This window comes from Fundulus heteroclitus, chromosome 24 (genome assembly GCF_011125445.2).
Source record: "Fundulus heteroclitus isolate FHET01 chromosome 24, MU-UCD_Fhet_4.1, whole genome shotgun sequence".
Taxonomy (NCBI): Eukaryota; Metazoa; Chordata; class Actinopteri; order Cyprinodontiformes; family Fundulidae; genus Fundulus; species Fundulus heteroclitus.
The window spans coordinates 26,339,062-26,364,865 of record NC_046384.1 but is presented as its reverse complement, the minus strand read 5'-3'; the positions used below and the strand labels follow the sequence as shown (position 1 = coordinate 26,364,865).

Sequence of the window (25,804 nt, the reverse complement as noted above, 5' to 3'; positions counted from 1 at the left end):
TTGCAACATGATAGTTTATTGTAAAGACGTGAGCTTTATTACGCTAATAATTTTTGAACCAAAAAAATTAGATAATTAAATGTGGTCTATTAAATATAAGGTCTCTCCCTCCAAAGACTCTGTTACTTAATTAATTGATTTCTGAAAATCAGATTTATTTATTTTGTATCACAGAAACCTTGATACAAAAGGACTACATTGGTATAAATGATTCACCTCCCTCTAATTATTTAAATTTCTACATTGCCCAAACAACGGGACGAGGAGGAGGAGTAGCAACCATTTTTCAGTATAATTTATTAAATAGTGCAATGCCAGTTAATAACTATAACTCTTTTGAACATTTAGACCATAGTTTCCCTCATCCAAACTGCAAAGTAATAAAACCTCTTCTGTTTGTTGTTTTGTATTGTCCACTAGGCCCTTACGCTCAGTTTTTAGATCAGTTCTCAGACTTCTTATCTGATTTGGTGTTAAACACTGACAAGGTCATTATAATGGGGGTGTGTTATAAGAATTATTATTCTGAAGTCACTATGGCCTCACACCACTCGGACAGAGGAGGCCTGGAGACCTGATGTCTGTGTATAAGATCCACTGTTGCTGAGTGCAAGGTTGAATGCTGCGCAGATACTGTGCAGCATGGTGATTGTCTAGGATAAACTGTCTTTGTTATGTCTCAAGCCAAGGTCACTGTGCAGTATTAGGGGGAGCCGACAAGCGAAACAGGCAGAGACAGGGCAGACGGAGACTGCAGCGGAACCGTGGGGTGCGATTACTTTCTATCTATGTGATCTCTACGGAGCCCCTAAAGGGACACCGATGAGAAATAAAAAAAATAATACTTTGTCGTGTGCACCAGATTCTTTCTCGTGCGCACCAGATTCTTTCTCGTGCGCACCTATTAGTTTCTCGTGCGCACCTGACACTTTCTTGTGCGCACCAGTTTTAGTTTCTCGTGCGCACCTGATACTTTCTGGTGCGCACCAGATATTGTCTCTATCTTTCCATCGATGCTAACGAGATGGCTGGTGAAGAAGATTTTATAAACTTTTTGAAAACCCGAAATATACCCGACAATGTCGCCGAAAAACTGAAGGAAGATAAGGTTAGTTAATCAATATACTGGGTTTGTTAAATCATTAGCATAATATTTCATTACAGTGTTGTTCCATTTCAGTCGGCAAATTAGCAATAGCACAGGACTCGTCATCACGCCTTACCTCTTCAATCAGATACTATTTTACAGCCTTTTTCAATAATTAATAGTCTGTCTGTGTGATCTAATTTTTAGATTGATATTAACGTCATAAATGTGATGACTGATGAGGAACTGGGACAATATATTGCAAAATATGGAGACCGACTCGCAGTAAAAGCATTTTGTCAGCAAAGAAGTGAGACTTTCCAAACTGCAGGAGTGAAGTCCGCCCTCATGCAGCGAGTACGTCAAAAATTGACAGAACGGAGATATGTTGAAAGCGGTAGACCACGAAGGTTTGGCAATCAACATGCCGCAAAAGATAATCGACGGGTTGAAATGGGATGGCTCCATTTTATTAACGGGGATTTTCACCAGGTTCGAACGAGACATGGAGGTGGAACAAGACATCTGAGTGTCCAGAAAAATATTACAATGGGGGAACTGTTGGAAATGGGAAAAGCCCTGTTCTTTCCAAATGGACAATCTCCCAAAGGATCAGCGGAGGATTTCGTCTTTGACATACGTGATTTTAGTCACGAGAATGTTCCTCTTGAAAGCACAGTAAACCAACTGTATGAGCAGACAAAAATAAAAATGCTGCGAATTTACACCTGCTCTCGAGGAAAGGAAAAAATACCTACTGATGACCAGTTTTCAGATATGTCTTCGAATTTTGAGGACACGGAGGACATGCAAAGAAAGGTAATCCTTCGTTCGCTGTTGTAACGTAATTCCAAATAAAAATAATGCAGTTGGAACTAACGCATTTAATGATTTATTGTTTTCGACCATTAGCGATATAACTGAATCACAAACCAATGAAAATGTAATTATTGCATCAGTGAAGTACATTTGAAACGTTTTTAAAATGCTTTAGTGGAACAACTGTTCACTTTTTCAGTGCTGTTGCTCCAGCAACATTTTCTGCATGGCAGCGAAATCTTAAAAACGTGTTAATTAATACACAGTATGTATGAACAATAGTGTAAAGCCTGCATTAGCCTGCTGAATAATAAAACAGCTTTCCATAAAAAATTATAAATCACAACTTTTTCATTTAATATAGACCAGGAGAATCCAGAGGCAGTGTGCAAGGAAACGAACAAGAAGATATGAAAGATCAACCAATGATCAAAGGAATAACCCAGGGAAATCTATAGAGTCCGATGTGATACCCAATTTTTCAACAAGTGAAGAAGATGGAGAAGTAAGACCTAATAGTATTATTAAAATCACACAGTGTGATGTGATGCATATTTAGTTTTCACAAACTCTAGGCCGTGGGCCGGAATCTGTGTGATGACTTTTCGTATGAATTGTCAGCGGACAACTTTCTTTCACTTGGATCAGTTGCTACACATAACAGTGATCTCAAAACACCAATATATATATATATATATATATATATATATATATATATATATATATATATATATATATATATATATATATATATAAACACTCTCCCGACGCAGGGGATACAAATTCTGGCGGAGAGAAGTCGTTTGGCACCTGTGCTATCCTAGCGCAGCAGGTCTTAGGGATATCACAGTAAATTGGGCAAAAGTCTGTTCTATTTCTGCCCTGCGATGAACTGGCGAACTGTCCAGGTTGTACCCCGCCTCTCGCCCATTGACAGCTGGAGATAGGTATCAGCAAACTAGCAGCAAAAAAACTTTCAAAACTATTTTTTGTGTCTGCCTCTCTTTCTAGTATATTTAGTCTCTTTTAGATTAATTCATTAGCTATTTAAAACTAAACAATATTAATAAAAGTAAAGAATTCAGTTTTTAAATTTGATTTATGTTCAATCATTTTAAAGAATATTAATTTAGAAAAAAATCCTGATTCAGCAAGTACTTTACATGTTGGCTATACTTTTTTGTTAAAGTTGAATACTCTTTTTTTATCTTGCAGCATTCAACACTGAATGATGGAGCTGCATCATTACACAGTATCTGTGCACAGCCAGGCCAAAATGACAAAGAAATACACTGTCTTCAGATTAGACGAATTAATGTTGTTAGTGATCTCATAAACATTTTTATGGAACCGGCAGTTATGAATGTTCAGCTAAAAATGGAACTCACAAATAAAAAAGCTTTTGACAGTGATGGTGTGTCAAGAGAGGTGTACTCAGCTTTCTGGGAACGTTTCTTAGAGCTGTGTGAGGGGGAGGATGAACGAGTACCCAGGCTTCGACCAGACTTCACTGAAAAGCACTGGGAAGCGGTTGGAAGAATTTGGTTGAAAGGATACTTGGACCACAACATCATACCAATCCAATTGTCTCCAGCTTTTATCCTTGCCTGCTTTCAGGGGGTTAGTTCAGTGGATGAGGAACTGCTGATGATGTGCTTCCATAGGTTCATTTCAGCACATGAAAGGCTGACAGTAGACAAAGCTCTACAAGGAAACTTGGATGAAGATGTTGAGGAAGACTTGCTTGACCTATTTTCAAGGATGGGCTCACACAACTTGCCAACTAAAGAAAATGTGCAGGCTTCCCTTTCCACAATTGCACATAAAGTTCTTCTTCAAGAACCAAAATTTGTAATAGACAGTTTTCACTCCTGTTTTTACAATGCAGTGCCATCACTAGCCAGCAAAGGAAATATTATTGAACTTTATGAGTCAAAGAGGGCAACAAACAAAAAAGTAGCCCAAATGATAAAACCATCAAGTGAAAGCCTACATTCACAGGAGCAGACAGCTCTAAACCATCTATTGAGGTATGTTCGAAGCATTGACCAAAAAAAGTTAGAAACGTTCTTGCGCTTCTGCACAGGGTCCACAGTGCTATGCAAAGACACCATTGAAATTACATTTAATAGGTTATCTGACTTACAGAGTAGTGGCACACACGTGTGGAGCTATCCTTGAGCTGCCATGCACCTATGTGTCATACCCCGAGTTCAGAACCGAGCTAGACAACATCTTGGCAGGGGACTGTTTTACAATGGACATTCTGTAGCATTATGTTCTTCAGTGTTATTGTCCTTTAACTTTGAGTTTGAAAAAAATGTGAGTGGAGAGCCCAGGCAACACTGGAAAGAAACATGTTTTATTTAAAAAATAACTGCCTGTAAAAAACACAATGCTAGACAAAGTTATGGGAGTATTACCTCACACCACCTTAAAATAAAGTAGAAGTAAAAATAAAGTTCAGAGTCTGTTTATGTTTATTTTTGACAGCTCTACAATGCAAAGGCTTGATTCAAAACAATGATTTAGTTAATCACAGTAGTTGATGTTGCGTTTCTGCGGTAAAAAGTTAACTTCTTTTCTTTTCATGATAACAATGTGTGTTATGTGAACAAATAAACACACATTGTTCAACTTTTCACTGGCTTTCTTTATGAATAAAGGTCAGGTTTCTGAATAAACTATGGAAAAAAGGAACTGTATTTGCCATGGACCGCGGAACGCATTTCAAATTGGTCGGGCCCATCAGTCCGGCGCGCATGCGCGAAAAACCCGGATGAAAGTGAACTACCCATTTATTTAACTTTTTTTTCTGACGTTCCAGCACACACGCCCCGTATTTATTTCCACTTACAATCATTATATTACAGCTAACACAATATTTACAGAATAAAAATACTTTAAAAAGAAAAGTCAAACTCACCCCTGCTCTAAATAGGGCTTGGTCGTCATGACGTATTACTTTGTGTGGCCGCCATATTGAAAGCCTCCGCGGCTCCGCCCCCGCTACTCAGACTACTGCCTATGACTACCGCATACTGTACTCCCTCTCTCAGCCGTGTTCTAATTTGATTAATTTTACCGTAACTTCATTTCAACCATGGTAAACCGTTGCTGTGTTGTGGGCTGTAACAGCGCAACACATGATCGCCATGGGAAAAACATAGAAAATGGGTTAACTTTCCACCGCTTTCCTGCCTGGAGGCGCAACCACGGGAGAGACAGCAAGCGCGATGGAGTTGTCGGCTCGCTTGGATCGCGGCTTTAAGACTACCGATCATAACTTTCCACAGTATCCCGATGTCTATGAGAGTATGTTCCCTCCATTTTCATTCTGGTAAGTTAAAGCTGCACGGTTTTATTTAATAGCCTACAGTTTCTTTCCTTCAGCCGTACACCACATACATGCACATAAATACTAAAACGGCAGCGGGAAAAGGCTCAAATACGTGAGAAACCCGGAGGGTTTAGGGAGGGCTGGCAGTTAATGTTACTAACTAAACCTTTGAAACACATAGCAGCTAGTTAAAAGTACATTACATGAGTGAGTGGTTGTTAGCACTGACGGTTAGCAGGTGCCAGAGCGCGTCTGAGCACAGCTTACCTTTGTACGAGTTACTGTGTTCCCACTGTTTGCTGGCTTTATGATCTGCAGCTCCTGAACCCGTTCATTCGTGAACTGCACATGAGACTCCAAGGATTTGTAGCTTTGGAACTTTTATGAAGTATAGGCGCTCACATCGCAAACAAGGCAGCCGAAGACGTCCGATATGCAAAACAGTGGCAACAAGTGGTCGTCGGCGCTCCATAATAATGCTGATTTTGTCAACATAACGGTCCCTGATTTCTCTATTTAGTGTGTCCCGGTAAATTTCAGATCCTTTTCGGGATTTTAACATATTTTTCTATCTATTCTTTCTCAACTCTACTTCTACGTCTCTTCGTTCAACAACGTTATGTCAGAGGTATTTTAACGTTGCGTTGCTGTCAATATGGCCGCCACGTCCCATAATGCAACGCGGATCCCGAGCCCTATATTCCCGAAAAAGTGTCCCCCTCTGTCATTATGCTGGATGAAGTCCTATCCTCAAAGCATCCACTATGGTCAAAAGATCCCTGTGTGTGTAGGCGCACATCAAGCTATTTAGTCTTTTTCTGGGTCATTGTTGATCTCAGATAGGTCTTGATACGACGGAGGGACGAGAAACACCTCTCAGCACTTGCAGTGGACACAGCCTTAAAGCTAGCTAAGCTAACGAAGCAAACGAAGTAGTGGTCATTTTGTTTACATCACATGACACAATCAGCCAATAGGGTAGTTCACGCGTGACGTCAGCGCTACGTCCAGGTCCGGTGTTGTGTGCACACCACAAATTAATAAAACAGGGTCTTCTTATGCTATTTTTAAGTCTTTCACTTCACTTCTGATAGATTTCTCGTAAAAAAAAAAAAAAACTCAAGTCAAGGTTGTAAAATTTACTTTAATCGGTAGCTGTTTCCAAATTTATAAAATACACACCACAAAGTAATAAAGCAGGCTCTTCCTACGCTGTTTTTTTAGAAGAAGTGGCGAGTTAACCCAGCGGACTTGCTAGTTCTTCAATCAATAATGCAAATGTGCATCACGTGATTTTTTACTGTTAAGAAAATGTTTAAAGATCTTGTTTTATTAATTTGTGGTGTGTATTTTATAATTTTGGAAACAGCTACCGATTAAAGTAAATTTTAAAACCTTGACTTGAGTTTTTTAAATTTTTGGTTTTAACCGAGAAATCTATCAGAAGTGACGTGACAGTGTTCAGCCCAGTCTCCCTCGCTGCAATGCGCGCTCCCGACACAGGGGAAACAGAATTGCGCACAACACCGGAGTGTAGGCACAAACAGTACTGTTCTCGTCTACTACATGACAAAACGGGTGATTTAGAACGTACTTTTAGTTCGTTTATTTCTGGAATCTAAACAATGCCTACGACTTGTTGTGCTCCCGGTTGCACACAGAGGCATTCCATATCGTTGGATGTACGTTTCTGTCGTTTACCGAAGGAGGAAGGACGAAGAAAGAAATGGATATTTTCAATGAAAAGAGCGCAGGCAGACACTCCCAATGGACTGGGGGAGCCATCATATTACGACAGAATTTGCAGTCTACACTTCATCTGCGGTAAATACAACTTAATTCTGCTCTAGTCATTGTGCTACTTACATAGCGGCGGAGGGGAGGTGGCGATCGCTACACGGGCCGGAGAAGCGGCTGCTGCTGCTGTAGCAGCCGCTTCTGCGGCTGTCTGGAGCAGTTTCTCTGTTTGCGTCCGCCATTGTGTTCGCCTTTTTCCTACCAGTCGCGCATGCGCGAAAAACCCGGATGAAAACAATAGCAGTGAACTACCCTATACATTTTTAGATAGGATGATTTATCGCTTTCTCATTGGAGAATGATGCTGCTGCCATAGACTATTGTTCATTTGAAAAAATAGCTATTGAATAATTTAATTTTATTTATATATATATTATTTTACATGTTTGATCATCAAAAGTAGGTAGGGCCGCGGCCCTACCGGTTCCGCGGTCCTTGGTATTTGCCTTATTTTATATGCAATGTGTCATGTCAGTCATTTCTAAAAGAAAGAAACACAATCTTCTAAGATAAAAATTATTTACAAAGATACTGAACAAACAGGATGACCATTTGTAAGTCACTACAACTTATAGACTAGTTTTAATACTAGTTCTCAAATGCAGGTACAGATCAATTGCTTGGAAACCATCAGATGGGAGCTGCAAATGTGACTCTGCCATCAGAAAGTTGCAGAGATTGTTGATGTCTGTGTCACATGGTGTTGCTTGTCGAAATGCACAGTTTGTAATGCACAGCTGTACATCATCACTGTTTACTGGTAAAATGCAATCTCTGGTTGAGTAGAGGTCTGGAAACATGTACATAATTTTAGGTCGGCCACTTGGTACTCTATAATTTTTTGATGGTCGAATAATATGTGAATCCCACACAGAGGTCATCTCATCCAACTCATCCTGCCAAAACAATGAACATAGAGTGAACTCAGTAATAACGTCAGAAAATCTGTCCTTATATATTTCATTTTAGTAAGAGAAATTATACAAGGTTGGTCTTAACTTAGAAAAGAGATGAGAATCACATCATTCCCTAATTTGCAGTACATGGACATCATTAGTCTCAATTTTAAACAAATAGGAATAAAATGCACTATTGCATAATACCAGGCAACCATAAAAACAATAGGGATAGTAAGGCAGTCATATAAAAAAAGTTTGCTGCAATATTAAGAATAGGCATGAGCGAATGGCTGGAAATTTGTAACACAAACGTGATTATTTGCAGAAACGGCATATTATCCGTGCACCTACACCCATATTGCAACTTTGCCTAATGCTGCTGTCGGGTTCTGCGGGCTGCGCTGGTCAGGGTGCAGCTGTTTTCCTCCCTCTCTCCGCAGGTGGTTTCTGATGAGCGGGGAGGTGCCGAGCAATAGGTGTCCGACCATTATAATTTTGGTCCCTGTTTTTAATTACTTTGCTTTCTCATCAAATGGGCTGTTCAAAGTTTACCAGCCCATTCAAATCAGGTTTGTCATTTTTTTATCACTCTGGAAATAATGCATACAAAGCTGGAAAGTTTCTTTATGTAAAATAACCAAAATAACTCTGAGTCTTACCTGTATGATGCCCAGGAAGCAGAACTGAACAAGGTTTCTGTCCAAATATTCACCGTTGTACAAACCACGATCCTTAAGATCAACCAACAGAGAAATATAGAACTCCATTGACTCCCTCCTGAGGAAACCCCACCAGCTTTCAATTCTCTGGTTTGATGTGCTTGCCCCCTCTATATAGCTGTCAATGTCAGAGTCATCCTGTATATGTTGCCGCAGAAAACGTTGGAAGTCTCTCACTCTGACATTCTCCGTGCCCCTGTCACCTCTGACGATCCTTGGGCAGCCATCTGTTTTCTTAACTGCGTCCATGAAGTAGCCTCCAATAATCTTTGGGTCACTGCTGGTGGTGAACGCATTCATCCATATGATTTTCCTAGAAAATCCATCAATGCAGCCATTGATGCAGATTCCAAATGGTTTCAGTTCGTCATATGAGTCCAAATGCCATATGTAATTCGGCCCCTTTGCAAAGTAGCTGTGGCGATGAAGACGTCTGGTTCTCCTAAGTTCCACACCTCTTGGATCAAGTTCTTTTAATATAATACGGACCTCTTTTTTCTTTACCTTAAGTCCATTTTCCACACAATTTGTAAACATCCATCTATATCCGTTCAGTTGACCAGTCGTTTGCAGTTGTGTTTGAATGAATCCCACAACATATTCAAGGTTTGTATATCCTTTGCGCTGAAATAGACCACAGGACTTCAGGATACGTTTTATGTGACGTTCAGATACAACATAACTGTGACGTCTTGCAAGCAATGCAACAATGTCTTGGTATGGTAGCCCAAACTGAAAATATAGCGCATTTAGTTCATCTACATCCATTCTAATGTACACGGTTGTCAGAAATACGCATGCAATCATGCGAGAAACTAAGTGGTGCGCACAAGAAAGTAAGTGATGCGCACGAGAAACTATTTGGTGCGCACGAGAAACTAAGTGGTGCGCACGAGAAAGTATTATTTTTTTATTTCTCTTCGGTGTCCCTTTAGGGGCTCCGTAGATCTCTGCTCTGTTTTCCATCTTCATTTCCCATAACATTTGGCGTCACGAACAGGATCTCCGACCGACGAGCGGGGGAGTCCAAGGACAGGAGCTGCTTTGGCCGGCCCGGAGAGGTTATCCGGCCTCTGGTACCCCGAATGGATTTTCAAGGGATGTGGAGGAGCTCATGGTCTCGGAGCGTCTCTGGGACGTCGGCGCGAAGATCCGAACCTTTCTTTCATGAGACGGTAAGGGGATTATTTTCCAGCTCTTTTAAAAAAAAAAAAACCGCAATTGCTCAAAAATGCTTGCAAGCTTTTAAAATTTAAACCCCATTTTAAAGAATACCTCAAGAAATTAAAAAATGTTAAAACTGTAAACCTAAAAGGTAGTAAAAGTAAAAGCCGGTAGAAATAATTCATTATATTTATATAAAACGGGATTCGCAATACAGAACAGTGACTAAGGTTTTAACATTAAACTAAAATTCAAAATTTAATTAAAATACGTTTTCAGCTGAAATACGGACTCTCATGCTGGTAGGAGGAGGGGCAGAGTGATTTTGACCTGGAGAATAGGTGACCGAGCTGAGCTGTTTGCAGCTGGTCAATTAAAGTCCTCTTGTCTTGGTTTGCACAAGAGGCTGTCCACTAGTGTAGTGGATGAAAGCGGCAGGGATGCTTAAGTCCTTGACTGTTGCGGAGACGTTTGCAGCTTTGATAAGTGGGGACCCCGACCATTATACCAAAAAAGGCGACCATCAGATGTGAGGCCTTTCATTTTAGTTGGTCGATCGTGCTAAGGACAAGTAGAAATAATAAAAAAAATTGAAAAAAAGGGGAAAAGTCTGGATGCAGAGGAGTCCGTATAATGGGTCAAAGGCAGAGTCCTCAGGGTCGAGCTTTGCCCCTGGGTGAGAGGTTCGATTTCATGCTGGGAAAGTAGGGGCCCGAGAAGTATGACATGCATAAATGATTTGAAATGATTTGATTAAACATGGACATTTCTCACATAGGGATTAATTTTTTTATATTGCAGTACTGCTACTAAATAATAATAAAAAAAAGAAAAGCGAAACTTTAACAAAATGAATAGAAAAAAGGAAACGGAAACGGAAATAAAAGGACGTTGCACCGGGGAACCGTTTACAGGGGGACTGACAAGAGACACTTCCATTATGGGTAAAAGTGTTCTAAACTGCTAATAACGACATATAACTTTCGAAAATGGGTAAGCGTCCATGTGTCTGCGAGACAAAGAGTTCTATCCTTGCGGGACTGAAGCGTAAAGCCGTGTGTGGACGAAACATTTGGGGGTCGTAGCCAGCGCACGCTCTCCACTTTTTAAACTTAGTGGGAACCTAACACGTTGAAAACATCTTTTGGCATTGCCATAGACATTTAAAAAAATTTAAAACACTGATCTGTGTAAGATTATTGGAAGTGTTTGTCTGTCTGAATGTCATCGTTTGTATGTAACTGTATGTATTTGTGTATCATATGTAACCAAACGTTCATCTATGTGAAGTAATGTTCATGGTTTCAAAATGTTCATTTGTTTTGGGAGAACTGCAGCTCCGTAATTCAAATGACATGTTTAAGCATGGACTATGTTAACTAAAAGAAAAAGGAAAAGAGAGACTTCAATAACATAAAGTTTGTTTTTTCCAAATTAAATTGATACACGGAGAGATTAACATGGCTTGAACGGAAATATTTCAGCTTTGTTAGAAAATTGGAACTGGTAATAAGCTTTACATAAAGCTTGTTGAGTTTACTGTTTTACAAATTAAGGCAGAGATCCTATCATTTGTTTTTTAGCACTAAAGTAATTCAAAATTACTGCGATCTTATTGCTTGTAAAAATAATGATTCATCACAAACCAGTCAAGTTGAAAGAAGTTTAGATATACATGATTTTTGATTTAAATAGATGAGAAAAAACTGTGCTTTGAACAAACGGTATGGAATTAAATATGGTTGCTTTTCTAAGGGTTTTCTATTAATTTATTTTATTTATTTTTACTTGGAATTTGAATGCAACTAATGAGAAATTTTGAAAAGCGTCACAATATCAGAAGGCCACGTTACACGCGTCACCAGTTACAAAATCATCTAATGTTATTAGTTATGCTGAGGTGAGGCGAACCTCAGAGGGACAGTTTAACCTGAAACAGGACAAAATATATGATAAACCAATCTGACCATGATGTAAACATCCAAATGTTTATGGCAAGGCTGGGGTCTGTGTGTTCTGGCCTGGGAGCACGAAAACTATGTCACTGGGAAAAAATAAAATAAAGCCAGCTTCTGAAGGGTTAAATTTTTATTCTAATCTTGGGTTGTTTTGGGTAGTCTTCTCGATGTGCTTATGGGGAAAACTCTTATCATTTACAGAGAAACACTAGAAGTTCAAAAAAACTAAAAGGGAAAAAACATTGCTTTTAAGTTTCACCCTTGACCAATTGAGATTTGGAAAGTTTAAAAAATTATAAATAAAAAGTATTACAAACAGCAAATACACATGGTCAAAGGACCAGAAAGAAATCAAAAGTTGTAATAAGTTAATAATGTATGACATATTGGAAAAGACAATTTTTTTGTCTTTTTGTTTTTTTTCTTTTAGAGATGTTTTGAACAGAGTTTCAAAGGAAAGGTGAATAATATATACCTTTCCAGGATCAGCAAAAAAACAACATCACGTTAAAGTGACACTAAGGGGACCATGGTTTTAACTGCATGCTATTAACATGTTAACATATTAACTTGTTTTCTCTGAGTTATTGCTTTCAGATTAAAGGAGACACCACCTTTCTGCCAACAGAAGACTCTGAGAAGACAGTGCTAGCAGTATGGTAAGGAGTCATAATCAGATTTGGACGTGGGGGCTGATCCTTGGGACAAGGAGAAAAGGTGATGTCAATATTGACTTCGGCCTGATCCAGTTTTGAGTTATATTTTGTCAGAGACAAACTTTTATTTATTTTCTATCCTTTTATTTCTTTTATGTTTGTCATGTTAGAGGGAACATTGTAGTTAAAATATTTGTTTGTGACTGCTTTGCTGTATTTTCTTTTAAAACATATGGAGCGTTTCTTTAACAAAAAATGCTGGCAGAATTCATTCTGTTTGCAGGCGTGAGGACTGGAGGATGGACTCTTGAAAGGAAGGAGAAAGTTGTGCTGCTGAACTTGGACATTGGACTGAAAATGGACAATGGCAAGGACTGTGACTGAGGCATCGGACAACCTTTGACAACATACACAGATGAGTTCTGCAGACACGTCTTCATGCGTTTTTTTCAGATTTTCTTGTACACAATTAAAACAAAACACACATTATGAAACACATTAGGATTATGTAAAGGTGAAAACATTTAAAGAAGCAACTTTATGGAATCATAGAACAACCTAATAATGTAACGTTTCTGGCACTGGAGCTGCTAATTGCAATCAGCGCACCTGCGCTGCCTTCACCTCTACCGGCTTATAAGCCCTGCGCCTCGCAGCCTCCAGTGCCAGAACGTCTCGAGCCTCACGGTGAGAACTTCCAGCGATTTTTCTGAGAGTCTGTCTGCCTGTCTGCCTGTCGACCCGTTTTGCCCCTGTTTTTTGAGCCAGCCTGAACCCCATTGGATTTGTCTGCCCGCCTGAGTTCTGTTCTTCAGCCTCAGTGATTTGGACTGCCTCCCTGTGTTTCGGACCCTGCCAGCCTGTAAGTTTCTGAGATTGCCTACTCTTTGATTATTGTGATTCTGGATTTGGATTTGGACCTGGACCTGGACCCGTCTCTGGATTCTCCCTCGGAAACCTCTGCTGGATTAAACGGATATCCCTCCCGTCAAAGAACCGGACCGGACCTGGACAAAGAACTGGATAGCCCCTTCACGGACCCTGCTGCTTCCTGGAAACCAGACGCTGCTAAAACAAGCCGTCCTCGTGCCCCAGGTTAGTGACTCAGCTCCGTGTAATATTCCCTCTGTGCCCCGCTGGTCACTAACCCACCACTCTGCCTTCAGGAACCGCCAGAGGCTGTGTGCTGCCGCACAAACCAGGGGGGTCCGCGCCGCCACCATCTTTAATAAACTGTTAAAGTTTTACTCACTCGTTTTCGGGTATTTCTTGGGTCCATCCATATCCATTACAAATAAAGTGGGTATTATATCAACAATGGAATAAATAAATAAATAAATAATTTGGTTTTCACTATATAAGCAGAGTAATCTGAACTTTTAAATAGCATTTCAATTAATGAACATCTTAGAGTAAGCTGATTTCTGCCACCCCTGCAGGCATCAATAAAACGGCAACAAAAGGTTACTGGCTAAAATGGATAAGGTTGCAATAAAATTAGCATAATGACACATCCTACTAACTAACATGGGTAAATTTGGGATTAAAGCATCAGTGTACAATGGTTACAATATTTATGTAGATTTAATATATCTCAACTAGAACACAAATAACTAAATAGTTATTTTTAACCAACTGTTAAAACATCCTAGGGGGAAAAAACACATAATACTGAGTTTAGCTAACCTTTAACCTAGAGGGCTTTCGGATCGGGATAATTTAATGGTTATCCTCTTACATACAGAAAATAAGTAAGATTAATTTAATTAGATTAAATTATGGGGACATTTTGGATCTGGTCAGGATGGTTGGTGGGCTGTGATGATAAAAGGGTAACAGCTTGAAGGTGATGTCAGTGAATGAAGGTTTTCTCTGAGGAACATTAAAGCAGCAAAGACACACCACATTGGAACTCCTGTTGTGTAAAGAACATCTTGAATGGGACATAAGGTGAGATCCTTACAATGAGAGACGTTCCACACAGGGGTGTGTGGAGACCCCCGGGGAACAGCACCCAGGGACAAGCTGCTGTGGTCTGGAGCTGTTGTGGACTTGACACAGCTGGTGGAACCAGAGAGAAGACGATGTGGTCCCACAGGTTACCTGAAACCTAACACTGACTGTAAAGGGTTCTGGGTTTTCAGGGTTGCTGAAAACAGAAAGCTTCAGAGAACCTTAACTCTTCCTGACCAGGCACTCAGAAAACATAGATCAGATTACCGAGGACTAGACAAATAGGAACGCAGAGACGCATTCATCCATGAACTTCTTAATCAAAGTCCTTAATCCTCAGTTTAGGAAGATAAATAAATAAATAATCACAATGTACACAATGTAAGGTTTACTTCATTTTAGGATTAATTTGGGAACTAATTCTGATTTGCTTAAGTAGCTTTGGTTGTTCAACAATGTTACAACGTTTTCAAAAAGCTCTCCTGCTCACTGCTGCTTTGTTGTGTAGAACCTTGGCATCCTTGAACAGTAACAGCATGGTATACATATTTTGTCTGTTCTGTGCAGAACAGCACCTCACTTTATTTCTTTTTTTTTTTAAAAAGAGAGAGAAAGAGGGAAAAGGCTTTCACATGGAAAGGGTTTCTTTTTCTCAGTTGGGTTTTCAAAATAAAACGGGAAATGACATGAAACTAATATGTTGATGAAATTATGTTACAGAGAACTGTCAGACAACAACAGTTAAGACAAACACTGAAAGCATTATGTTAAGAATTACTATGAATTTACTGCAGATACATTTGAACTTAAAGATTACTCTTTTAACTAATAATTAAATTGGAGAGCTCTGGGAGCTAAATAATTGTGCACGGAAATATCTTGAATGTGAAAGTGCTTGGAGGATGTTTTTTAATAAATGACACATGAATGGGTTTTTTGATAAGAACACTAATTACACCTTGTTTCTGTTCCCCAGTGGAAACAAGGGCTTGTGTCTGCAGACCATCTTCACAAAGTGTTTTATTAGGGAGAAATGCAGAATAAAATGCTCATGTCCCAATCCAGAACTGAACACATTACCATCCAGCTCAATCGTCCAGCCTGCGAGAGAGGAACCAAGAAGAGGACTGGGGATGAAGAATCCAGAGAACTCTGATTCCTTATTCTTCAACTGGAGGAGTTGCTTGAAGAGACCCTAAGTGCGATTAGATCAATTTCTGCCTTGTGCCATGAATGGCCTGAAGGCTTTCTTAACTTTGCGTTCTTGATGTTTCGGATTCTTCTCATATTGTGTTACTGTTTGTTTAACTGCTCTGTTCCACTGACTCACATGTTTGACTGTTGGTGTGATGACATCTACACTGTAATGTTGCATCATGTTGATGAATATGGTTGTATGGGGAAAAAATGGAATCTGTTTGCTTCAGACACACAAAGATCTATGGTTTATGCACCTTTTGATTTGATATAGGAAAAACCAGGATCGGATTGGCTCTAAAGATCCTTTAATATTAGCTGGCAATGTTAACACTTAGATTCAATACAGGGTTTTCAGGCTCAGATTGGCCGAGAGCAGATCTCCCTGGGGAGGGGGGCCTTACCAGTTTTTACTACCCCTGTGGGTAGCGTTTTCTGGTGTTCCCCTGCCCGCACTGAACCTCTCCTGCCTTTGCTCCTGGTGTTGTAAGTTTGGAGTGGTGGATTATTGTCCATCGGAGGGGTGAGAGGAGACAGGAGTAGGAGGGTGTTCAGGGTGGGGAAGAGTAGACGGATTCGACCTTGGTTACTGAACAGGTTTAGCTTACCTAGTCTAATGTAAGATTAAAGTAATGTGCGCATAGGGACCTAAAACAGGCCTTACTTAAGTAGATAAACCCTAAATGTTAGATAAAGGCTAAACCTTTGATCTTGTGTGATAAAACTCTATGAAGCATTCGTGTTGATCTCTACTAAAAGTTCCAGCACTGCCTGTTGCCTGTTGGGTCCCATTTACGAGTTTACAGAAATGGGTCCTCTGTGTTTTGTTCACATTTTCATGTGATGGGTCATCTTGTTTTGTCTTGATGCTCATCAAAAAAAAGAGAGGAATTTTATAAGAATTATTATTCTGAAGTCACTATGGCCTCACACCACTCGGACAGAGGAGGCCTGGAGACCTGATGTCTGTGTATAAGATCCACTGTTGCTGAGTGCAAGGCTGAATGCTGCGTAGATACTGTGCAGCATGGTGATTTTCTAGGATAAACTGTCTTTGTTATGTCTCAAGCCAAGGTCACTGTGCAGTATTAGGGGGAGCTGACAAGCGAGACAGGCAGAGACAGTGCAGACGGGGACTGCAGCGGAACCGTGGGGTGCGATTACTTTCTATCTATGTGATCTCTGCTCTGTTTCTCAAACAAAGTGCTGGAACATCATTACCACCGTCTCCTCATTTAGTAAAGATGGGAACTCAGTTACTATTGTTTAGAATTCCATCTACATTTCCCATAACAGGGTGTTAACATTAATGTAGCCTTTAATATTATTCTTGATTCAATTGGTTTTATTCAAAATGTACATAAACCGAGGCATTCTTGCCTTCATACTTTGGACCTTGTGCTGATATATCGCATTGATTGCAAAGAAATAACAGTATTTCCTCACAACCCAATACACTTAGACTTTCTTTATTGTCATTTTGTATGCACAGAGTACAGAACGAAATTTCGTTATCATACAGCTCAGAAAAATTGCAGTAACTCTACAGGATACCTTGCAGTGAATTACCGTACAGCAGTGTGCGATTTGCAAAAAAAACAGAGGGGGGGGGATAATTTCTTAGATTAATCACATAATGTCGATTGGTAACTCGAGATTCTTTGCAAATTAATTGTATGTTTTAATATTTTATTTCTGAAGGTGTAATAGCCTGTTTGGGCATTTTAATATGCAATTTTGCAATAAATGACACTAATAAAATACATGCTTGTACAAAAAATATTTTTATTTTGTTATTTTTCAAGCACTTTTGAGAATTGGAATGAAAACATCCTAGTGACAAATGTTAAACTCTGGACTATAATGGCTAAATGACTAATCATGACGCCCTGATGTTTACATAATGTTACGGACTGGTTTCTGGACCCAGATTCAAGCCACACAGGTCAGTGACGTTTAAAGAATTTATTGCAAAGCAGGAAGTAGTCGCGGTTTCTCTCTACGCCAAGGTTCTCGTCTGGTCTGATAAACTCCTGGGGCAAAGACAACAGGTTAGCGCACAGTAGTGGCTCACACGAAGCAACGTGAGTTACTGGAGCACTAACCTGAAGTCGGTGTAGCTGAGCCAGGAATGACTACTGGGGAGCAGGAGAGCTGGGCGGGAGCCGAAGTCCGCTTGCTTGTGAGGCGGCGTGGTTCGTAAGGGGCTTTTCAGAGACGATTGTCCAGTGACGGTCCAAGGTCCGAGATCGGGAAGGCAGAAATCCAGAAAGGGTTCCGACAGGGAAATCCAGAGGCTTTATCCAGGTCCGGTCCGAGTTCAGTAGCTAGTGGTCAGCAGGGTAAAGGCAAGCTCAGTAATCACAGACGAGCGGGGTTCAGGCAACAGGCAGGCAGTCCAGGGTGAGCAGGCTGAAAAATCCAGAGATTAATCAGGAATTCCGGCTGGCAGACAAAAACAGACCAAGGGACAGGCAGTTTCGAAAACAGAGGGCTGGCACGGGTCGGATCGAATAAACAGGTAGGCAGAACAGAACGCTGGAAAGCTCGCACGGAATAGCTTGAGACAATCTAGCACTGGCAGCTGGTCTGTGCGGGGTATATATGGAGAAGAGAGCAGGTGAATCCAGTGATGACTAATTGCAGAGAGGGAGGGGTAGAGCAGGTGTGTAGAAACGAGGATCAGGACAGTGCCAGTGCAGAGATTGTCACACATAATGTGTAAATAAATTTGTAAATAAATACCATGCTGATATATTTTTTTGCCTCTTAAACAAAGATAGACATGGTATTAGGCATTAATAAAAAATTTACATTTCAATAAAGTCATAAGTTTTATTGTTCGTTTTTTCACTCTCTCTCACACACACATCTAATTCTGAGCTTTCACACCAACAATAACTTCTTTGAATATTTTTGCTTGCTGTTTATATCCATATTCATACAGTTTAAGCCTGGAAAAAGGTTTTAAATCTCCAGGTCATTCCAGTCTTACACTTTACTTGCAACTGGGCAGGAGCTTAATACCCTGAATGAGACTGTTTAGCAACTCTTTAGTAACTCCAGGTCCTTCGTTTGGCAACGTGATTCAGCATTAGTTTGACAAATACAGAGAAAACAAATTAATAAGCATTAAAGTACGGTTTATGGGTTGAGTTTCTGCAATGTTATCAGCATGTTAAAAGCTCATCTTCAGAACCAATGTCTGCTCAAAATGGTGATCTGCACCAAGTAATCTACTTTCAGCAGTTATCACCGGTTGTTGCACCGTAAACTGCAGAAAATACGTGCAGAGTTGCTCTGTCAGCCTTTACTACCGTCGGCTCCTATGGCGGAGGGATATTTCAGCTGGATACAAAGTGTCTAGTGCAGGCAGGTCTCTTAATAACCACTGTTTCGTCACTTATTTTAGAGCCCAAATAAGCGATTTAACTTTCAGAAACGTGCCCCAAAAAAAAACGCAACCCGTGACTTATAAAATTTACAAGCACCTTTAGAATAAAAGAAGCCCAAAGTTGCATGAAATGAACAGTCTGTGCAACAGTGAGTGCGGATCTGTTTCACTACAGTCTCTAGCTCTCTTGAAAGTACGGAAAGCGCCGAGGGTAAAAGAAACACAGTCCGGGAGCGCGGTGAGAAAAAACGGTGTGTGTTTTGACGCGCGATTAACGGCGACAACAAAAATGTCGGCGTTGTGGTCTTAAGCGTTAAAACTGACAGCCCTAATTTATATACATTTTTAAATTCAGACCAGAGGGGGGGAGGAATGTATCCCCCCCAGGGATAAAACATGAATGACCAGAGGGGGGGACGTCACAAGAAGAGGGGGGGTAAATCCCCACCATCCCCCCCGGCAAATCGCACCTAGCCGTACAGGATAAAAATGCAGTAATAAATTGCAGTCAGTTACAGGATAAGTTTCAATTGACTCTGGATAAAGTGCAGCAGTGAACAGTAGGCAGTTGAAATGTAAACAATTGTACACAAATGTAAACAAATATGCAGTAAGTTTCCAATAAAGTGCAGCAGTGATTTAACAGTAGACAGTTGCAGTGTAAACAAGTATGCAGTAAGTTTCCGGATAAAGTGCAGCAGTGATATTGGAGACTAAGAGTTGAGCAGCATTTATAATGCTGGGTAAGGATACGATACAAATGTGCAAATCAGTGAGTATGGTACACAGTCTAGTTTATACTTCAGCAGTTCAACAGTCTGATGGCAGCAGGGAAAAAGCTTTTGCAGAACCTGGTGGTCCTGCAGCGGATGCTGTGGAGGGTTCTGCGCTGGCGGACGTGGGTTAACATCTCATGGCAGATGTTCTCCCCTTCAGGGGCATTCTAGTGGGGGGGTGGGAGGGAGGGGTTGGGGGTGAACCCAGCCTGGGTGTCTATTGTCGTATGTGGTGTGGAACTTGTTTGAACATTAGTGTTGGGTGGGTTTAAAATAATATTTCTTTCCTCGGTGGGGGTGGTGGGGTTGGCAATGTTTGAAGGGCTCCATGTGCAGCTCCTTGTCTCGGTCCTGGATCTTGGCAGCTCTCAGTGCTGATTCTATCTGGGGAACAGGGGTCTGCATGGTTCGGGCAGGCTGGCTAACCAGAGTTTCTTTTTTTTCTGTCCTCAGATGGTCCGGAGGGTGGGGGTGGGGAGGATTGGGGAGTGGTGGTGTTGGTGCCGGTTTGCGGTTGGCTCTCGGACCCTGCCACCTTTCTCTGGCCCATTGGACTATGGTGGTGTGACTGGCAGAGCCTCTCTTTCATGGTGGGTTTTCAGAAAACGGGGGTGCCTATTGGAATCAGCAGGGGAGCTGGCTTCCTGGGAGAGCATGATGCTCCCCAATCATTTCCTCCCCATCCCTGGACACCTCCCTCTGGCTGCTCCATGACGCTACTGTAAGAGGTTATGTGACCCCAGAGACTGGACTACATTATCGGTTGCCTTGAAGATTGCAAAGGAACGGACTCTCGAGCCTGGAGCCTGGTTCACTTAGATTGGACGGAATGACTGATTGGATAAATGTGTCGGCTGGACCATGTATGCATTGTAGTCCTCTCTACCAATGTGATGAATGAAAGACTGTTATGCTGTACATGCCCCAGAATGAGCAAAACACATCTGATCCCATTTAAGGGCTGGGTGAAGGACGATCAAGAGTCTCTCTCTCTCTCTCTCTCTCTCTCTCTCTCTCTCTCTCTCTCTCTCTCTCTCTCTCTCTCTCTCTCTTTCTCTCTCTCTCTCTCTCTCTCTCTCTCTCTCCTGGGACCCAACAGGCACTGAAGTCCAGAAATGACTTCAGTGCTGTTGTGTAAAAGAGCAGTACTGAACTGAAGCCTTTCTCTGCCTTTTAGATTAAATATGGTAATTATAAAAATATGGTAATTATAACCATATTTCATGAGTTTTTTACTCATACAGAAGAACACTTTTATTTATAAAATTCTCACAACACATATATGTGTAGAGCTTTAATGGGGGGGGGGCTAAGACATCTGGGGGGAGGCTTATTGTGTAGGCCACACCCCTGGTGGCTTCCTATGCTCCCACTTGCATTTTGACATTGATGATTCCGGGTAGGGTGCATGGGGGGTGTGCTGGAACCAGCTACCTTCGGAAAGGGGGGTAGACTGTGTGCCCCCCCCCCCCTTTTTGGCCATCCCTGTTTTAAAAACACTTGCAACAATATGACATTTGAGCAGGAGGAGGCAGGCTCAGGGTCTTTTTCACACCCCTGTTCTCTGACTGCCACCTGGAGTCCGAGGCATGGGGGAGGAGCAGGCCACCTGGTCCAGGGTCTTGGCTGGCAGTGGACGTTGGGTCCGGGTGATTGGCCTCTTTTTGGCATTAAGACAACTATTCTTATTGCCACATTGCCAGACAAGACACAAAAAAAAAAAAATTAGCCGCTACTAGCTTCCGGATAACTTACGTCTACGGCCCTAGTACAACTACGTTTAAATTTTAAACATAATGTTTGTTCGTTTAACTCCACCATCGTTCGATAGAGCTATGAGCATTATTACAGCATTAATATGGAAGGTTAATGTCGATTTAATGTTGCTTGAGTAAAATTAGGATAAAACTCAAGCTAATGTAAATATTGCCCACAGGAAGTGACCCGACACTAATTTGATTTCATTCCACATTCTTTAAGATGAACTCTATTTCTCTAACTTGGATCTGCAGTGAACCAGGATTCATAGAATCATTTCAATGATGGTTTTCAACTATTTTTAGTACTTTATCCTTTTGTTTCTTTTGTGTGTAAATAGTTCCTTGGTTTCTTTTTATCTTAATTTTACTTAGTAGTTTAGTTAAGTTTCACTAGCCTGGTAGAGAAGATTTGTTCATTGAAATATAGTGTTATGTAGGATAACCAACATTCTATAATGGTGTACTCTGGATGTTCATTTTATTTCTCTTAACAAATTCTTGAACTCAAAGACAAGTTGTCACTCCTTTATTGCATATATGCGCAGAGTTTTCTGTTAAAAGAATGCCAGTGCTCAAATCACCCTTTCAATTATTCTCCTAATATCAGCTGTTTAGGCTGATATTCACTGGACAATACCTAACTGACAGAGAGCTATGTTTAAACATTACATAACTTAAAACAGTACGTAATGGCACAACACTGCAAATGATTTGGTTCTTACCAAGATTAAGAAAAATAACTTATCTTGAGAAGTGCTAGATAATGTATCCTGTTTTAAGAGTACAGTTTTGTTTTAAATGTTCAACTTAACATGATAATTATAATTCAAGAAATTTTGTCAAGTGAAATTATGTTGCTGCATGGATAGATAATGTCAATTATTTTGAGTACCCTTTTTTCTAGTTTTCTAGACTTGAAAGGATGATCTGGTGGTCCACTGTATCGAAGGCTGCTGTTAGATCCAACAGAATCATATCAACACAGTGACCAGTGTCTGTGGGTAAAAGAACATACAAACAAACATTTGAATCAGTGGCATCACAATTGCATGCATAAAACTCAAAGGAAGAATTTTTGTTCGCTAACTGCTGTTGATAGTATTAGGAACATGTGGTGTCAAGATAGCGAAAACTTTTAAAAAAAGATGAGATGGGTCTGGATTGTGTAGAGATCCAGCAGACTCCAGATGACAAATTATCTCTCTTAAAGAGAATATACCAATAAGTTCAAATGGGTAAAAAAGAACCAAATATGTAATAGAAATAGGAGGGTCATAGAAAAGAGAAATGAGACCTCTAAGCTTCACAACATTATCAGCAAAAAGGTTCAACGACTTCTCACACACCAGTCGAGCACTCCAGATGGGGTGATTGTTGGGGTTAAGAATAAAATTCATAAGTTTAAAATTAAACTTCTGACGGTTTGAGAAAACAATATTGAAAGAGGTAGGAGAAGGAGCCTGTATTCGTTCAATCATTGTACCTTTAGTATAGAAACCTTGCAATGTCCCTTACCGGTGCTAAGGAGCTATAAAGACTCCCACAATCCTTTGTGTGATATGACAATTAATCACATTTAATGAAAATGTCCGGAGAGAAGGGAGTACGCACTTTGTAGTTCTTTTTTGGAAGGCTGTAGGCCCGGATTTGACTAGAATTATCCATGTAGGTTTCTGTTGCATAATGACGTATGAGTTAAAGGCTTCCTAAACCAGCACAGCAGTCCAAAGCTTGTTCCTTCCCATGAAAGAGTTCTTACTGTTGATGTTATAAAAGTCAAGGAACTGTCATGATTTGGGTTTTGCTTTGGTTTTGCTTTATTTTGACCAGTTCACCAGTCTGTTATCAGCCAGTTCAGTTCACATCTATGTCACCAGGCAGTTCAGTTCAGTTCTCTGTCACTTGCTAGAAGCCACTAGCCACTACCCATTTAGTTAGTTTTGTCACTCCCCTGTCACTAGTCTACAACCAGTCAGATCTGTTCACCTTTCATGCCACCCAGTAAGACTAATCTAGCTTTCTATCCTGACAACCTGCCTGCCTGTTACCTGACCTGACCTGTTTTCTGCCCTGCCTGATTCTGACTGCCTATGTGTTTGCCCGACCCGTTCTGCCTCTGGATATCTGATCCTGCATGACCCCTGTTTGATTATCAAACCTGCCTGTTACTGGACCCGAATCTGTGGGTTTTTCCCGTTCAGAGTGGGTATCGTTGGCGTACCTGCCTACCAGCAAGATCCGGCACTTATCGTTGCCACCAAACCTCGGCCACCAAAAGAGGTTAGTGATCTTTAATCCTCAAACACTTTGGGCACAAAGAACCAGCAAGATCACTAAACTGCTGTCTCTACTTCCAGAGGTTCCGGCTATAGACGCTGATGACAGTCCCGCGACCTGCAGCAATTTACGTTCTAATAAACTATCTTTAACAGCACCAGTCTGTCTTGGTTGAATTCTGGGTCCTTAGTCTCCGTGCATTACAGGAACAAGAGCTAGAAGCTATAATTAGAACCTTACAGATGCAGCCTTTGTTGTAGGAACTTCAATGTGATTTGCTTACAGATAAAGTTCATCCAGTAAACAGTCGCTATCCCTTCACTGTGAACTGATGTCCTTGGAGAATTAAAGCATTCTGCTGGCAAAAGTTCAGATAAATCACTGGATTCACCCATAGTCAGCCAGGTTTTGGTCACACACAGAAAAACCAAACCTCTGGATGAAAACAAATCATTAAGGATAAAGGTTTTATTCGCTAAAGAGCTAGCATTAACCAGGGCCATCTTAGCTGGAACAGGAGCCAAAGTATCCTCCTATAAAAGAAAAGCAAGCAGGTGGAGGTTATCAAGATTCACCATGTGTGCTCAGAGGCCAGGAACAAAACAGCAGCATGCCTGTTGTTCTTCATGCAAGCCGATCACAGTTGCAAATAGTGCCATAGCTTTGAATGACTAAATCTGTGTTTTCAAGATATTACCCTGTCTAAGTTTGCAAAGTGAGAATTTTTTTTAATTTGAGGTTATTAATAATAAGCCAGAAGTAATAAGTTATTTCTGTTAATTTTACATTGATAATTAGGCTTACTTATGTTTTCTTACAGAATACGTTTGAAATGATTTTGTCATAGTTGCCTGTTTTACCGTCCGTCCGTCCGTCCGTCCGTCCGTCCGTCCGTCTTCTTCCGCTTATCCGAGGTCGGGTCGTGGGGGCAGCAGCTTCAGTAGGGAGGCCCAGACGTCCCTCTCCCCAGCCACTTGGGCCAGCTCCTCAGGAGGAATCCCAAGGCGTTCCCAGGCCAGCCGGGAGACATAGTCCCTCCAGCGTGTCCTGGGTCTTCCCCTGGGCCTCCTCCCGGTGGGACGTGCCCGGAACACCTCACCAGGGAGGCGTCCAGGAGGCATCCTGACCAGATGCCCGAGCCACCTCAACTGGCTCCTCTCGACGTGGAGGAGCAGCGGCTCTACTCTGAGTCCTCCCCGGATGACTGAGCTCCTCACCTTATCTCTAAGGGAGAGCCCAGACACACTACGGAGAAAACTCATTTTAGCCGCTTGTATCCGGGATCTCGTTCTTTCGGTCACGACCCAAAGCTCGTGACCATAGATGAGGGTAGGAACGTAGATCGACCGGTAAATCGAGAGCTTCGCCTTTTGGCTCAGCTCTCTCTTCACCACAACGGATCGGTACAGCGCCCGCTTCACAGCAGACGCTGCACCAATCCGCCTGTCGATCTCCCGCTCCATCCTCCCCTCATTCGTGAACAAGACCCCAAGATACTTGAACTCCTCCACTAGGGGCAGCACATCCTCCCCAACCCGGAGAAGGCACTCTACCCTTTTCCGGTTCAAGACCATGGTCTCGGATTTGGAGGCACTGATTTTCATCCCGGCCGCTTCGCACTCGGCTGCGAACCGCTCCAGTGAGAGCTATAGATCACGCCCTGATGAAGCGAATAGGACCACGTCATCCGCGAATAGCAGAGACGCAATCCTAAGGCCACCAAAACGGATCCCCTCAACACCTTGGCTGCGCCTAGAAATTCTGTCCATAAAAGTTATGAACAGAATCGGTGACAAAGGGCAGCCTTGGCGGAGTCCAACTCTCACCGGAAACGAGTCCGACTTACTGCCGGCAATGCGGACCAGACTCTGACACCGGTCGTACAGAGACCTGACAGCCCTTATTAAAGGGCCCGGTACTCCATACTCCCAGAGTACCCCCCACAGGATCCCTTGGGGGACACGGTCGAATGCCTTCTCCAGATCCACAAAGCACATGTAGACTGGTT

The 25,804-nt window shown here is 41.4% G+C and overlaps 1 protein-coding gene and 2 long non-coding RNA genes across 10 annotated transcripts in view; 1 reads left to right on the top strand and 2 right to left on the bottom strand.

Annotated features, from left to right (window-relative positions):
* Window positions 1–25,804, bottom strand: part of filip1l (filamin A interacting protein 1-like) — a 287,603-nt gene that overhangs the window by 20,360 nt on the left and 241,439 nt on the right. The gene's annotated exons all lie outside the window — the stretch shown is intronic.
* Window positions 12,889–13,686, top strand: LOC118557780. Its single transcript, XR_004928000.1, has 2 exons — window positions 12,889–13,534; window positions 13,606–13,686. It is a non-coding gene; the product is annotated as an uncharacterized LOC118557780 (long non-coding RNA).
* Window positions 17,540–18,041, bottom strand: LOC118557782. Its single transcript, XR_004928001.1, has 2 exons — window positions 17,695–18,041; window positions 17,540–17,622 (listed from the first exon to the last, which is right to left on the bottom strand). It is a non-coding gene; the product is annotated as an uncharacterized LOC118557782 (long non-coding RNA).